Genomic DNA, 17,142 nt, shown 5'->3' with positions numbered 1-17,142 from the left:
TATAGTATAAAATTGTGGCTATGAATATAAGACAGGAACCCTAGTTATCATTACCGAATCTATGTGCCAAATATTTTCCTAACAGACGGTATTTGTTGATAATATCATCGCCAAGAATCAAGAACGGCGAGTCAAAAATATTTAAATAAAATATCGATGCCCTACATTTTGCTGTGTCAACAATTTTTTGCGTTCAGTCTTTCTACACATGGACCAAGTTTCTAGGTGTTTACGACATTCATGCTTCTACTAGTAATGCCTACTTATTGTAAGGGGGTTCGATTCCAAAAAGGTAATAATAACTAGTGCAATAAAGACTCTCGAAACGATCCCCCATAATATCTCATACTGAACTAATAAACAAAATTGAAGTGTCTGTCTGTAATTTCGAAATAACTACCTCGTATTAAGCTCATTATGGTTATTTGAACTGTACCATAATCACCGAAATCTCCGAGATTTCTGAACCGAATTGCGTTTTTTTAATCGATAGAGAAACTTTGTGACATTGTCAATCGCGATGCTGTACGGGACCTGACCACAAAAATTCATGGAATTTAGAAACTGTCCGTTATAAATTGATATTGGAGGTACCTACCAAGTAAAGAGTTTTGTACTCGAGGAACCAACTCCTCAGCCCTGATGCTGTAAGGAATTGCATTCTTAAATAGTGGTGATCCCACGGGATTTTTAAAGAATCATGCGCTTAAATGTTTTTACGAAACTTGGTAGGTACTGAGATATCTTGCATCTCAGGGACGGGCTAATTTTAAGGATAGACTAATTTTGTCCTAGAAAATAAAAAGTTCCCACGGGTTATTTAAAAACCTTAATCCACGCGGGCATCAGCTAGTTCTAAATAAATAAATAAAAAACTTCAACACAGAAGTTTATTTTTGAATTATTCTAGTCTAAATATAAATCTCTCAACATTGAACAATTCGTTGAGAGTTGACACTGTTTATTTTAGATCTTCGTTTAGTGCCAAATTTTAATTAGGTAGGTGTTACAAAAACAATTAAGTAGGTGTGATAAGTAAGCTGGAATGTTAAAATTTCAAACTTACCGCTTTACCACCCGATATCTGGGTGTTTAAATATTGAAAAGCACGTGTTAATTTTTTAAAGGTTTAGTTTAGAATAGAATGGAATAGAATATATTTTTATTCAAGTAGACTTATTACAAGTGCTTTTGAATCGTTAACTAGTTCAATTTACCACTGATTCGGAATGCCGTTCCTTTTAAAAACAAAACGTGACACCCGGAGTGATATCTATCTACATAAATCTTGCCAAAAAGATACTATTAAGTTAATGTGACGGTTTCCCGTTTTTCGTCCACATGAAATATGATGAAATTAACTTTTTAGGGTTCCGTACCTCAAAAGGAAAAAGGAACCCTTATAAGAGCAGTTTGTAATTGTAATGTCTACAAAATTGACTTGGACAATTGAATTTACAAGAAAGACTTTGGTTGCATGAGAATGAAACTACGTTTGTATGGAGCGAGTGACCGAGGAGAGTTCTCTGTTAATCGATGTGTTTTATTAGGGTTCCGTATCTGAAAAGGAAAAAAAGGAACCCTTATAGGATCACTTTGTTGTCCGTCTGTCCGTCTGACTTGTCTGTCAAGAAAACCTAAAGGGTACTCCCCGTTGACCTAGAATAATGAAAGGCAGGTAGGTAGGTATAACAGCACAAGTAGGTACCTACCTAAAGGGGAAAATCCGAAAACCGTGAATTTGTGGTTATATAAAATAAAATAAAAATGTGTTCATGAACTAATCATTAGTATTTTCAACTTTCAAAGTAAGATTATTATAACAAGTGGAGTATTCTAAAACCGATTTTTATTTATTTTTATGCATAATAATTTTTGATTTATCGTGCAAAATGACGAAAAATACGATTGATGTAAGGAACCATCGGTCCGCGAATCTGCCTCGCATTTGACCGTTTTTTTAACTAAGTTAACATTAACTTGAAAGTTACATATTTGGACATAGGGTTACATACTTCTTAGTGCCACTGACGCCGTAATCTAACATAACGTATCCACGAAAACAACGCGGTAACTAAAGATTTACTCCGTAGATTTGTTACATACAACCTACTAACATAAAAGCGAACGCCTAATTATACGATTCCATACTGAATATTATTTATAAACACGCCTAATTTGTGTGTTTAGAAACCAAATGCCAATATAAATTCCATATAAATGTTTAATCCACCGCAAATCAATTTCACGAAAATCGTGTTGTTTCACTGTTTCAGTTATATTAGTTTCGGGAAGCCGCTGTTTATTGAAGCGTTGGTACTGCGATCGCGGAAGCGGATCATTTTAACTGAATTTACTCTATATTTATGTGATTGTAGGGTTTAAATTCGTTTGTATTGTTGTATGTGACCATGTCACGATTCTTAGCGTGTAGTGATAGACAAACACGGTCATAATCTGAGCTAATCTTGTGGTAAGTAAACAAAACGATGCCGCTTACTATGCATGAGGTTTGTGTAATAATGTCCTAAGTATTCCTCTATGTGGTTACATGGTTACATTTGGAATTAGGTAAGCTAATTTGAATACCTTTGTGATTTGAAACTGATATGTTCTACGTAATATGGAATGTCTAGATAGCTATTGACTTGTATGAAAAAGCTGAGTAAGAATCGCGGTGGCAAACATGTTCTATGGGATCTGGGTGTAGCTGGAACCTTTGAGAGTTTGTATCTTAAAATGCCTTACTTTGTATGATCCTATAATACATAGATTAATTATTATTGGTTTCGCATGCTATAATATTATAAATGCGGAAATGTCAGTTTGCTAGCTTTCCACGGCCCATCCGTTTAACAGATTTGAGGAAATTGCGTACGAATACAAATTTCTTTATTTATTCTTCTTTATTATTAGCATGCAATTTGTTATGATACCTAACAACGTGTACCTATATACTTAGTTTTGATAAAATTAGTCACATAAAATTCTTCGTCACAATTTTTTTTGTAGGTAAGTACCTACTACCACAGTTTGGAAGTTGTAGTGATTGAGGGATCACTCTTCTGGGACTTTACCAAAAAAAAATTTCCATTGTTAACATATCAACACCGCAGTTCACAATCCCCGTAAACTGAGGAATTTTGACGTAGGTGACAATTTTTGTATAAAAATATTATTGTAGATACCTACCTACTGATTTATCATCATGATCAACCCGTTACCGGCCCACTACTGAGAACGGGTCTCCTCTCAGACTAAAGGTTTCGGCCATAGTCTGCTACGCTGGCCCAATGTGGATTGGCAGACTTCACACACCTTTTAGAACATGAAGAATTCGGGCATTCAGGTTTCCTCGCGATGTTTTCCTTCACCGTTAAAGTTTTAAAAATGCACATGAACACAGAAAAGTAGGTGCGTGCCCAGGAACGAACCCTCGACCTCCAAAGTAGGCGGACGTCTTAACCATTAGGCTGATTACCTACTCTTTTGCAAACTCATGAAGTAGGTACCTAAGTAGTTCACGACTTCTTGCCTATTCCCCTTGGCAAACAGTTAAACACATTCTACGTATACTTACCATGGTTTTTGTTTTGGAGAGTTTTAGGGTGGTTACGCACTCATCCGATCTTAGTCCGTGAAAATACGTGTCGAAGTTGTCATAGAACTATTTGTATGGTAACTTATGAGTTATGACATATGACCTAGATATTTTTTATATCCGTATTTTCACGAAACCGGGTCGGATGAGTGCGTGATCGCTCTAACATTAGGCATCATACTGTTTTAGTACCTACCTTGTACGACTTAATCCGTGTGGGTTTAGCTTTTTAAAAAATTCCGTGGGAAATTTGCGATTGTCTGGGATAAAAAGTAGCCTTTAATACTTTCCAGACCTAAAACTAAGTATAAGTAATATTCATGCAAAAAAAGATGTCGAACCGTTGCATACCTACGTTACGAAGTGATTGAACGAAAACTACCAATCCTATACCTAATTATATTTTATAATATTCGTACTTATCTAATTATGTGCCTTTACCTTTTTTCAGAATAGGTATATTATACACTTTTTACTTATCAGGGAATTGGTATAAAATGAAAGGAATAGAGTTTCATCATTTCTATAGCTCTATGACTTATTCCGTGTTTGTTACCTTGACATACTTATTTGCAAGTGTTCAGAGTTCAGACGCCCTAATATGTTACGCCCATGCCTACGTGTACCCAACTTTTATGCCCTGTCTAATAAATTTAGTTAAGGAGCTCTTTCGTAGATATACGCAACCTAATACACACTGTGTTTGAGTTTGTGCCAGAAAGCAACACGTAGATTACCTATACAGGGTGTAACCAGAACGCTAGCAAAAACTTAACGTTATTGTTATACTACTAAACACAATCCAATACGAATAACTATTTGCCTAATTTTGTAGTTTTAGTCAATGATATTAGAAGAAAAAGAGGTAGATAGGTTACTTATATCAAATTCGATGTTTACAAATGGCACGCTGCGTCAGCGCCGAAAGACTCAACACACATAAACGCATAGATAGTATTTTAACCTCACACAACAGAGAGTAAAGGACGGTGAACTTATAACCTCAGCTTCAGTTGCGCACGAAAAAGAGACGGTTATATTTTGCACTACCTCGTCCTGCACAGAAGAGTGAAATAAGGACGGATATATGCCTAATAATGCGAGCGTAAAAGAGACGGGACGAGACGGTAAACTAGAAACTCCAAAGAAAAAAAAAACAGTAAAGTCTTTTCGGCTAATGCCGATTTATGCCTACACTGTAGTTGTATAGTAAAATAAAAACCTTATACTGTGGTATTTAATATATTACGAACTAGCTTTTTCCCGCGGTTCCGCTCGATTTTAGGGTTCCGTGCCCAACGGGACCCTATTATTAGTAATAGGGTCCCGTTGGGCACGGCCTCCGCTGTCTGTACGTCCATCTGTCAGCGGGCTGTATCTCGTAAGCCGTAATAAGTAGACAGTTGAAATTTTCACAGAATGTATTTCTATTGCCGCTTTAACAAAAATAATAAAAATTAAATTAAATTAAATCCTTCCCTAAAACAGGAAATATGCACACTATTTGAATTGTCAATACTCAGAAGAGACCTATCTGTTTATTTTATATTCTTTGATCGGAAACTTTAAAATACGTACAACGATAACTTGATACGTACTTATGGCATGTGACATAAGGTCGAAATTGCAATGAGTTGCATTTTACACGAACGTGCACGAGTTTGTTATTGTTAAATAAGTGAAAAATACGAATTATATAAAAGAAATAGTTTTACTTACGAATGAAATGTGATTCCTTGACTTTTGGAAACCTTGCTTGTGTAGTTTGTGCAGAATCTCATCACACACGACGGCATTTTCGGTTGTTTTGGGAGACGAAAACAAAATACACATTACTATCAACGACGTCTTCGATAGAGCGACGACAGCGGGCGACTGAGCTCAGGTTTGCTAATTAGCTTAGTTTTAACGTGCCACTTGCGGTCCGCGTATAACGTATCTACCTATTTTCTTCTAATATCATTGGTTTTAGTGATTTAGTATTTTTCAAACCCGTATAGCGTGCAAAACTCGGGTCAATGCCCTACCTACGACGCAGCATTGACTTCGAGTGGCCTACTTCTGACGCAGCGTTCTTTGACCTCTAGCGCCGGTCTGATGTTTTATTTGCAATATATCGTGAACTTTTACAAAACATAGCATTTTTTTTGTGATATATCAGTAATCGTCAGTAGATACTATCACCTCTCTTCGTTTTTGCTAGCGTTCTGGTTACATCCTGTATAGTAGATTTCCCCACTGGGTGGTCCTTCTAAAATATACTACCTACCTAGGTATGTTTATGAAATACCTACTATTAAATAGATATTATATTAACAAAGTTAACAATAATTATTATGGGTCACAAGAGATTGTCTTTGTACCTTCAAAATTATGTTTTGTGAAATAATCCAAATGTCAGAAATATAATTGCTTTTCGTAATAATAACTAGCTGAACCCTGAATTCCACCTAAGCAAAGCCGGGGTCCCAAACGTCTATCGGTTTTTCGAACTATGTGCACAAGGTGCTAGAATGGCGACCTCGCATCGGAAAGCGCAGCGTTGGAAGAACCCCGCTAGGTGGACAGACGACATCAAACGAGTCGTAGGGAGCCGCTGGATTCAGGCGGCGTAACACCGTGGTGTGTGAAAGTCAGTACAAGAAACCTATGTTCAGCAGTGGACGTCTATCGGTTGATAACGATGACGATGAAAGCCGGGCTGGCTTTGCTTTACGATAAATGCAAACCTACATGCAAAATCTTAAGTTTCTAGAGCCAAAGGTTTGAAGACTCTGCGCCCGCGTGAGCTGCACACTCTTCACCATAAGCACCCAAGTAAAGCTGGCGGTGAAACCAACGACTAAAACAGAGCTCCCTCAGCCCCCTCACGAGCACCCTCACTGTAGGATCAGTTCCCATAGGATAGCGGGAAAATGTGACGGCTACAAGGTGAAAATTTTCATAATTTAAATTCCTGTCCAGTCAAAATTTCACCTCTGATATAAAATGTTGAAGAACTTCGGTTCACAAGTATTCCATTTAAATAATTGAAAATGTTTGTTGTTAATCAAAGCAATGTAATATATTTCGCTTTAGCTTTGAAGTTTGAACACATCTAATAAATTATAATGGTATACTTTTGATTTAACTTATTTATAATGAATTTAATAACCGTCTAGAAAAGGAGAAAGCTTTTCTGCGAATTCCCTTTGAGACCGCCTTAATACGAAAATTAACCTTTTGCTGTGTTAGTCTTTGCACCTGTGTCAAGTTTATTATTATCGAAGATTATATTAATTCTTATACAGTATGCGGCAGAAAGTAATGTAGGTACATCGATCTTTAGAAGAAGATAGTAGATTTGTAGAGCTTTGTCTCTGTCGTTGAGACGGACAAAACGTCATATAGGTATGAGTGACAGAGACAACGCTCGACAAATCCATAATGTCATTCTAATGGCCGATGTACTTACATTACTTTCTGCCGGTACTGTAGCTGGTATAATATATTATTTTATCTCCAAAATATATTATAACAGTCGAAATAAAAACAAAGTAGAACCACACCCTCACGATAGAGAGAGCTATAATAGATATGCATGGAGTTTCCTTACGTGATCAAATCAGAAATGAGGAGATCTGCCCCCCAATTGTGTAAGAATAACCATTTCATGGCTATCGCAATCGTCAAGAATTCTGCCCTTTGATTGGCTGTGAAAAAATGTAAACAGCGAATCAACCAATCAAAGGGCAGAATTTCTTGACGATTGCGATGGCCATGAAATGGTTATTCTTACACAATTGGGGGGCTGGTTGAGAACCAGAGTAAACGATATAGATCACCGGGTTTGCGAAGCTGAAGTGGCAAGGGCAGGGCACGTAGTTCGAAAAACTGATAGACGTTGGGGGCCCAACTCCCAAGGTGCTGGAATGGCGACCTAACACCGGAAATTGCAGCGTTGGTGGACCCTCCACTAGGCGGACAGACGTCGCAGGGAGCTGCTGGATTCAGGCAGCGGAAGGCCGTGGCGTGTGGAAGTCCCTATAAGAGACCTATATCCAGCAGTGGTCGCCTATCGGTTGATGATGATGATGATAATTTTTGTAGAATCCCTTTTCATTCTGAGATGGTGATGGGTTGGTCATGATGATGATGATGATGATGATGATGATGATAATGCAAGTCAGTTTTGCTAATAATTGAGACACTAATGTGATGAGAAAAATACCTGCTAGTTAAAATAAAATATATTATAAAATGTATCTCAATTTCTAGCGAATATTATATTAGCGGAATATATTTTGCGTTCTAATCCGCTCCGTGTTGGAAAGTACAATTCCCTCGAAAGTCTACTCAAATGAAGGTGAACAAGTAATTGGTTTAAACAACCAGGCGTGGGTATATAAGATATCTTCTCTAATGCGGTTCGAAATATGTACAACCAAAATCCAAATCTTATCCCCCTGTTTTAATTATTTTGATATTTTCTTTCGCCTTTATCAAAATACACTTATTTTTTTGATTTTATTGCATTTCTAAAATTAATTGATTGATTGATTTAAAATGTCTCCTCAGTGAGAAGAAGAAAGAAGGAGTGTCGTGGATAAGCTGGGGAGTGAGTTTTGGGGTGAAGAGCCTTTTATGTAGAATGCTGGAAGAGAAAGGGAGTGGGTGATAATCCAGAAACATACATTTCATTCTTCAATTTTCTTTCCATAATGCGGAAGGCTTTAAGAAAGGAGAAGGATGGAAGAGAAAGAAAAGAAGATGAGTCAAACCGCGGCGTTTGTAGGCCAATAAGACCTACCATTAATGCTTGGAGAAAGGAGGGCGTTTAGCCGGTAGGAGTCCGACATTATTGTCCGGTTTTATTTTTTTAACTTGTTTATTAAGATTTAAGTCTATTTAATAAACTATGTGTAATTTATATAACTTTTAAGATAAAAATAGAAAATATTTTATACAAATAAACTTTTAAAAGTGCTTTTGAACTTTTCACGAAGATTTCCCCTCCTGCGGGAGGCGACCTTTAAAACTAATCAATGCCTAATGGATTTCTTTTAACACCACTAACCTGAATACACTTTACTACAGCTTCGTCGGTGTTGGCCAGCTAGAAACAAACACTATTTTATTATCTTCAATTGAACAGCCAGTCTTTATTCTCTAGGAACAATACGACTCTCGCCAACCAGTCGCATCATTCATATCATTGGTTAATTGAATCATTCTATGCCCTAATAACTCCACTACAAATTAAAATACATGTAATTATTCTGAACAGACAGATCTTATTAACGGAAGTGTAATTAGTAGGTAACCTTATTATAAATGCGAAAGTGTGTTTGTTTGTTGGTTTATAGGTTTGATGGTTTGTCCTTCAATCACGTCGCAGCGGAGCAACGGATTGACCTGACTTTTTGCATGGATATAGTCAAAGACCTGAAGAGTGACATAGGCTACTTTTATCCCGGAAATCCCGGTTATAGATAAAGACTAGGAGAGTGAAATTTTTTATCCCGGATAGAGTTCCCACGAGGTTTTCAAAAATCGAAGTCCCATCAACTAAGTCGCGGGCATTAGCTAGTGAAGCAGAAATCGATATCTGGCTAAGTTTCAGATAAAAAATAAAAATAAAAAATAAAATTGTTATCAGTGTGATTAGTACCTAATTACCTACCTTTCAAATATGGATTAACTTTATGTTCAAATAGTACTAGATAGTTATAGTCCGCGACAGGTTGACATAGCAATCGGGGTATGAGGCGGGGGACGAACCGCACTTCACCCGCGCTCGCCCGCACCGGTTAGCGCGGGGGCTGTGCGGATGTGCGGGGCGTTCCTTCCCCGATTGTCATCTTGGCCTGTCGCGTACTATAGGTACAGCTTGCAAAATCATAAAATTCTGTTGTCTAAATTAAAGGCGAAATATGTTTGATAAAGAAATATTATGCACTACGCGCAGTCCATAAAAGATCTTAGCCAGACAACAAAGGGTAAAAGTTCAGTGTAGGTATATAGCTACGAAATACGAACAACTTTCTATTAGGTACATTAATTTATTTTATTATTCTGGATTTTGTCTTAGAAATAGAGCTGTACCTATATTTTGTATTGTTAACTTTGTTTCGCTTCTAAAATTGCGGGCGGGCTAATTCAGACGGTTGCCGCGCGCCAGCCGGCGTTAGTACAATTTAAAAAAACCCAGCCAAGTGCGAGACAGGCTCGCGCACTACAGTCCGTTCTACAGTCGTATTTTTACGACATTTTGCACGATAAATCAAAAACTATGATGCATAAAAATAAATAAAAATCTGTTTTAGAATTCACAAGTGAAGCCTTTTCATATATGATACCCCACTTGATATAGTTATCTTATTTGAAAATTGAAGACACTAATTTATTATTAGTTCATGACCACAATTTAGTTTTTTTAGTGTGATGCTACCACAAATTCACGGTTTTCAGATTTTTCCCCTTATGTCTGCTATAAGACCTACCTACCTGCCAAATTTCATAATTCATAGGTCAACGGGAAGTACCCTGTAGGTTTCTTGACAGACAGACAACAGATTGATCCTATAAGGGTTCCGATTTTCCTTTTGAGGTATGGAACCCTAAAAAATATACAAGGACTATCAATAGTTGCCTCGTTTAGTAGACGTAACGACGCAATATTTGATTTAAAACATAAAATCATTATGAGCTGTCATTACAAAGAGACAGTTCGATTTCAAGTCAAACGCATGATGTGTGAACGTCCATCAAACTGAGAGTACTTATCTTGGATCTATATACCTACCGAGAGTCAATAGCAAAGGTGGAGTAAGAGGTATTTCCCGTCAATCAATCAAAATCGCAAACAAGTAGACCCAAAAGCGATCGTTGTTTAGACTACACTTGCCGATTTCCGCAATTTCATCTCGATTTAGATTTTTAAGAATCTCGTCAGAATTTCTGAAAACTTCCTTTCAGAAATACTTAGGTTCGTAGTACTTATAGTAAGGGGCTACTGAAATGCAAAATTACAAGACTAGTTTCGAAATCCACCATTTAGGCTGTGGGTTGTCTATATCAATACAATCATGGTATGTTTTATATTATGTACTGATTGATGATAATCACTCTTATCAATTCCATAAATTCCATATGGACTAGTCAACGAGGGTCAGATCTTCGTTATAAAAGAACGAACTTTCGTTATTTTATGTACTGATTGATAATAATCATTCTTATCAATTCCATAAATTCCATATGGACTAAGAGTCAACGAGGGTCAGATCTTCGTTATAAAAGAACGAACTTTCGTTATTTTATAACGGTGGTCTGGCCCTCGCTGGCTCTCCCTCTAATAGAACACAATATTTTAAAATCTAAACAAGTATCCCGGTTCTAAAATTCTGAACACGAGATGCCAAACAATCAACTCTAGCTATAATCTATTTTTCTTTCAATCCAATATGATCCAATCAATTCCATGCTGCATGCGATAGGTATTTTCGAGATCGCACCACCAAACACGGTCCTCCGCCTTCTTTATCCACCCGTTCATCATCTAGGGTCACTGATCAGTATTTTTCTGAGCTCACTTAAAAGGAGAGGAAGAAGAAGGACCTTCTAAAACTTTTGAAAGTGGCTTGATGATGTACGGGAGCGGTGTGCAGGCTCGGCGATCGACTGAGTGCGAAAGAGAGAGGCTTATGGTCGGTGAATAAGGTAACTTCGCAACCCTCTATCAACCGTCGGAAGTGCTTCACGGCTGCGTACATCGCTAGTAGCTCGCGATCATAAACGGAGTAGCGGCGCTGCGTAGGGCTCATTGTCTTCGAAAAGAATGCCATCGGTTTCCAGACATTTTTAACCTTCTGTTGCAGCACTGCGCCTACGCTGTGGTCTGATGCGTCCGTCATGATAGCGAGTTCGCAGCCGGGCACTGGGTAGCTTAGTGTTGTCGCTTCTGTTATGCTTTGGCAGCATTTCACAAAAGCTTCATCAGCCGCCGGTGTCCAGTCTATTGGTGTTTTGTCGTTCCTCTTCTTGTTGTGAAGGTACTTATTGAGTTCGTGTTGCTGCTCCGCCTGATGGGGCAGGCAGTCGCGATAAAAGTTGAGCATGCCCAGGAACCGACGTAGCTCGACGATGGTCTTCGGTTTTGGATAAGTCGATATAGCTTCCGTGCGTTCCTTTGTAGGTTTGATGCCACCAGCGGAGACTTCGTAGCCCAAGAAGTTGATTGTTTCGACTCCAAACTGGCATTTCTCGACGTTAAGTGTTACGCCATATTTGTCAAGGCGTTCTAATACTTGATGAAGTAGCTTTCGATGCTGATCTTCATCTTCGGAGTATAGGAGAATGTCGTCGACGAAACAGAAGCAGTTTTCTATGCCACGGAGGACTTGATGCATGAACCGTTGGAATGTTTGACTTGCGTTGCGTAGGCCGAACGTCATGCAGGTGAACTCGTACAGGCCAAAAGGAGTGATGATAGCCGTTTTCTGTGCGTCTTCTTGACTAGCCATTGGTATCCAGTAGTATGCCATTTTGAGGTCGAGTTTTGAAAATATCCTCTTCTCATGCAGTGAGTACGTGAAGTCTTGAATGCGTGGGATTGGGTAACGATCTGGCTGAGTTACTGCATTCAAGCGTCTGTAGTCGCCGCACACGCGTAGTCCGCCGTCTTTCTTCTTGACTACGTGCAAAGGACTCGCCCATGGGCTCTTCGAAGGTCTGCATATGCCCAACTCCACCATGCGTTCAAATTCAGCTTTTGCAGCGTTGTATTTGTCGGGCGGCAGAGGGCGGGCACGAGCAAAAAGTGGAGGCCCCGTCGTCTCAATGTGGTGAACTACGTCGTGCTTGGCTGGCTGCTTCAGTGTCATTGGGCGTAGGACGTCTGGATATTGCTTCAAGATCTCGTGGTAGTCTTGGTCTGTGCTCACGATGCGGATGGATTCGGTGGATGTTGAAACTTCGATTGCGTCGACAGCGAGCTTCGTTACGTCATCGATCAACTTTTTCTTATGCAGGTCCACGAGAAGTTTGAAATGTCGAAGAAAGTCTGCGCCCAGGATAGATGTCTTCACGTCAGCGATGATAAATGTCCACGTGAAGGTTCGTCGTAATCCCAGGTTGAGCGTGATGGTCTTTTCGCCGTAGGTACATATCGGTGTATTATTTGCAGCGTAAAGCTTGTATGTACTTGTTGTATTTCTCTTCATCTTTGGTGTAGCAGCCCACACCGATATGTCTGCGCCAGTGTCCACGAGGAAACGTTCATTGAAGTCGCGATCGTGAACGCAGAGGCGATTGCTTGAGCTGGGGACACCGACGTCTGCCACCGTCGGTGTCGAAGGCTTGGTTCTCCGCGAGCAGGGTGGTTGGCAGGATCTTGCGTGGTCTCCAAATGTGAGGTGATACCAGCATTCTGTAGTTGCATCGCCAGGCTTCTTTTGATGTTGTCGTGATGATGCTGACCGTGATCGAGAGTGGTGGCGTGCGTGACGGAAACGTTGATAACTTTGCTCGTCTTTTCGTAATTCTTCCACTTCCAGCGAGAGTTTCTCGATTATTGCCAGGATTTTTGAGTTTTCTGACTCGTAGCTACAGGTTGCCGCTACGGTGCCGGTGGAAGTGCTCCCAACGTATTCCATTTTCAGATTTTCCAGCGTCGGGGTAACCAAAATCACTCATCACTCTCCTCCGAGATGAACGCGTAGTGTGAAGCAGTGAAGAGAGGTGGCGTTGTAGCGTGAAGGCGTGTGAAGGAAGGGCAATGGCTGCTAACCATCCAGAGAAGCGGTGGACCAGGACGCTTGTAGCTGGTGATGGAGTGCAGAGCCATTGTGCCCCGAAGCTGTGGCTACATCCGTCTTACAGGCCTCGATGTGCTTGCTGTTGCTGCTTGTAGACTTGGAGTTTGGAGGAGACGTCGGCTTGCGGTGTGTGATCCAAAGGTGTTGCGGTGTATGCGATCACCCTTGATCACGTTGAGTGCGGTGCGGAGTGCGGCGGTGTGCGGTTGATCTTCGATGACGTCGGCTGTTGTAGTGTGCGACCATTCTTGTTTTCGTCGGTTGTTGAGGTGTGCGACCGTTCTTGATCACGTCGGGGTCACCAATGTACGGGAGCGGTGTGCAGGCTCGACCGTACCAAAGGGGAGATCTCCCACCGAGCGGTTGGTTGTGCTCGGTAGCGCCAGCTGAGCCGACGTGATCAAGAACGGTCGCACACCTCAACAACCGACGAAAACAAGAATGGTCGCACACTACAACAGCCGACGTCATCGAAGATCAACCGCACACCGCCGCACTCCGCACCGCACTCAACGTGATCAAGGGTGATCGCATACACCGCAACACCTTTGGATCACACACCGCAAGCCGACGTCTCCTCCAAACTCCAAGTCTACAAGCAGCAACAGCAAGCACATCGAGGCCTGTAAGACGGATGTAGCCACAGCTTCGGGGCACAATGGCTCTGCACTCCATCACCAGCTACAAGCGTCCTGGTCCACCGCTTCTCTGGATGGTTAGCAGCCATTGCCCTTCCTTCACACGCCTTCACGCTACAACGCCACCTCTCTTCACTGCTTCACACTACGCGTTCATCTCGGAGGAGAGTGATGTGGCGGTTACCACAATAGAAACTAGATGGCGCTGTTCAATCGATGACGTAGCCCCGAACAAATGTACCGCCGACAGTACTCGCAATAACAGAGTGTTCTGCAATCTGGACTATATATAGAAGTTTCAAGACATAACCGTCGGCCCAGCTGGCGCTACCGAGCACAACCAACCGCTCGGTGGGAGATCTCCCCTTTGGTACGGTCGAGCCTGCACACCGCTCCCGTACAATGACAAATCACTTTTCGCAGATACTGTAAGCGACACGCCATACACGACGCATGGGAATACTTCAAACCAAATGAACTAAGAGCCAGCGCATGCCAGACCTTCGTTATTTTAAAAAAGCTGAAAGTGTATCTGCGTGTCGTCCCTAACACAGGGAGGAACGATCAGCGACCACCATGATCCAAACTTCACTAAGTCGCTGATCGTTAAACGATCGAGGAGCTCTTAGCTTTTATAAAATAATGAAGGTCTGGCACGCGCTGGCTCTCTCTCCAAAACTCATCCTAAAGTGCCAGAGCATATCGCGTAAGTACCTACCTATTTCTGTGAAAAGTTTTCAGAGATTTGTTTAGTGCTTACAGAAAATATTATATTTACTAAGTTTTGCGCTCATGTTCACAATAATTTTAAAACCAAACAGAAATACGGAACCCTAAAAATACCTAAATTGTAAATTGTCTCCACGTTCGAGAACAATGGAAATTCAAATTCAAACATCGTAGAATAGCTGATATGAACACGTCGCTTGTCGAGTTAATTAATAGAGAAGTCAAACAAATGTGTACCTAGATATTCCTATTCTCCAATACAGAATGCAAATGGCATAAAGTTTTTGTTTGCACGAGCTTATTATACCTATAAAGCCAAAAATCTGGTTATCTACGGTTCCGTGCTATCGAAGATAATAATAATGTACTTTTTATGTTTTTATTTAAATGATCGCCGTGCAGGCTCTGTGAAAATTTCAACTCTCTACCTATTACAGTCTATGAGACACAGCCCGCTGACAGACAGACAGACAGACAGACAGACGGACGGACGAACGGACACTGGGCTGCGACGGCAGAAATAGGGTCCCGTTGACACCCTTCCGGTAGGGACTACGGAACCGTCTTAGCTTTGCCTTTCGACGTGAGCTAAGCTAAGTTATGCCACAGTTTTAAGGTGGTTATGCTATGAAATCAAGCGATCCAAGCGTAACACATCTCTGGTGGAAAGGCAGCCTTAAATTAGATACAGCTACACATAATGTTTTAAAAACTTAATACTTTGCAAGGTTTATGAAATAATATTTATAGAGGTAACTTTTATGATTTTAAACAATGATATAAAAGAAAATGCTCTAGGTATTATTTTTGTTAAATTAAATTGAATCTTAAGTCGTCTAGACGTCGTCTTCGTCTCGACATTATCTTAATGCTTTTGGTTTTAATAATATTTTCCTTAATCGATATCTACCTACGTGACTCAAAATTTATGGCAGTTTCAGTTTAAAATAATAGCTGTTGGAAACAGAATTTGGTCAATTTTTTAATGAAAAATTGTAAAATACTTCAACCCTACGGTGCACTATAAAATAATAACTACCAAATCCTTTTAGTTTTATGAAGTTTAGGCAATGGTCCGACCGCCGACGATGAACGAGAAACGAGTTGAACTAGAAACTTAGACGAGTTGGCGATCAGCGGGAAGCGAGTGTGTAGTTTCGATAGTTTTGTCGCCGGGCTATAAGCGAGTGTGCGAGTGTGACGAGCGATTACTCGTGCCATTCGCCCGCGGTCGCTCAGTCCTGTGCAATGTTTTTGGACTGGTGGGAGGCTACGGCCGTGGCTAGTTACCACCCTACCGGCAAAGTCATGCCGACAAGGGCGTTCAGGTACAATGCTGTGTAGAACCGTTAATAAAAACTGCCATAGGTACCCCGTTTCCATCTTAGACTGCATAATCGCTTATCACCAGATGAGATCGCAGTCAAGGCTAACTTGTAATGGAATTAAAAAAACTTTGAATCTTAGGCTCATTTTCCTTAGGCAGCCCTTCTTGCATTTTCTTGTTATAGTTTCTTCCTCTCGATCTATTCTAACTTAATTGTAAGGTTTAAAAAAATTGATATTTTATTCAGGGTTATCCTTCCAATCCAATCCAATCCATCAGCCTGTTTGCGTCCACTGCTGGACATAGGCCTATAGGGTTATCCTTAATCTGATTTAATTGCGCCTCAATAGCTCAACGGGTACAGGAGTGGACTGAAAACCGAAAGGTCGACGTTTCAAACCCCGCCCGTTGCACTATTGCCGTACCTACTCCTAGCACAAGCTTTACGCTTAGTTGGAGAGGAAAGGGGAATATTAGTCATTTAACATGGCTAATATTCTTTTTTTTTTTTTAAAGAAAAAAAGAAAAAGAAAGAAAAAGAATTACACAACCGATTTGCGGTACGTTCGTTTATAAAAATATACTTTTCTTACCTTATTAACTTAAAAACTCTACGACTTTCTCTAACCCACCTCTTATCTAATCCCAACTCATAATGAACTTCAAAACAAATTAATTGCACCTACTATTCAAATAACACTTAAACTCAACTTGGAATTACCAACAAGAAAGTTGCGCGGGGATTTACAAAGTAAAGCAACATTTTTACTAACTTCGTCTTGTCGAAGTTTCAAATTTCTCGAACAAAACTTAAATTCTGTTCCATCGAAGTCTATCGATTTATGAAAATTTACATAAGGGATAGGGAAGTTATCAAATTGGATGATTCAATTAAAAGCTTAAGGTAAATTAAATTCAAAATCAATTAATCTGTTGCATTTAAATTAATTATTTCATTTATATTTTAGTGTTGGTATAAAACAATGAACCCATGGACAAAAGTTGTGAGTGTACCTAAATACATGAAATGTTTGGCTGCGATCTGATCGGATG

The 17,142-nt window shown here is 40.0% G+C and overlaps 1 protein-coding gene across 4 annotated transcripts in view; it reads left to right on the top strand.

Moving 5' to 3' along the window:
• Pde8 (phosphodiesterase 8) overlaps positions 1 to 17,142 on the top strand; it is a 200,643-nt gene that overhangs the window by 36,785 nt on the left and 146,716 nt on the right. The gene's annotated exons all lie outside the window — the stretch shown is intronic.

This window comes from Maniola hyperantus, chromosome 20 (assembly GCF_902806685.2).
Source record: "Maniola hyperantus chromosome 20, iAphHyp1.2, whole genome shotgun sequence".
In the NCBI taxonomy this organism is placed as follows: domain Eukaryota; kingdom Metazoa; phylum Arthropoda; class Insecta; order Lepidoptera; family Nymphalidae; genus Maniola; species Maniola hyperantus.
Note: the sequence above shows the minus strand (reverse complement) of the source record. Positions and strands in the feature narration are given on the sequence as shown.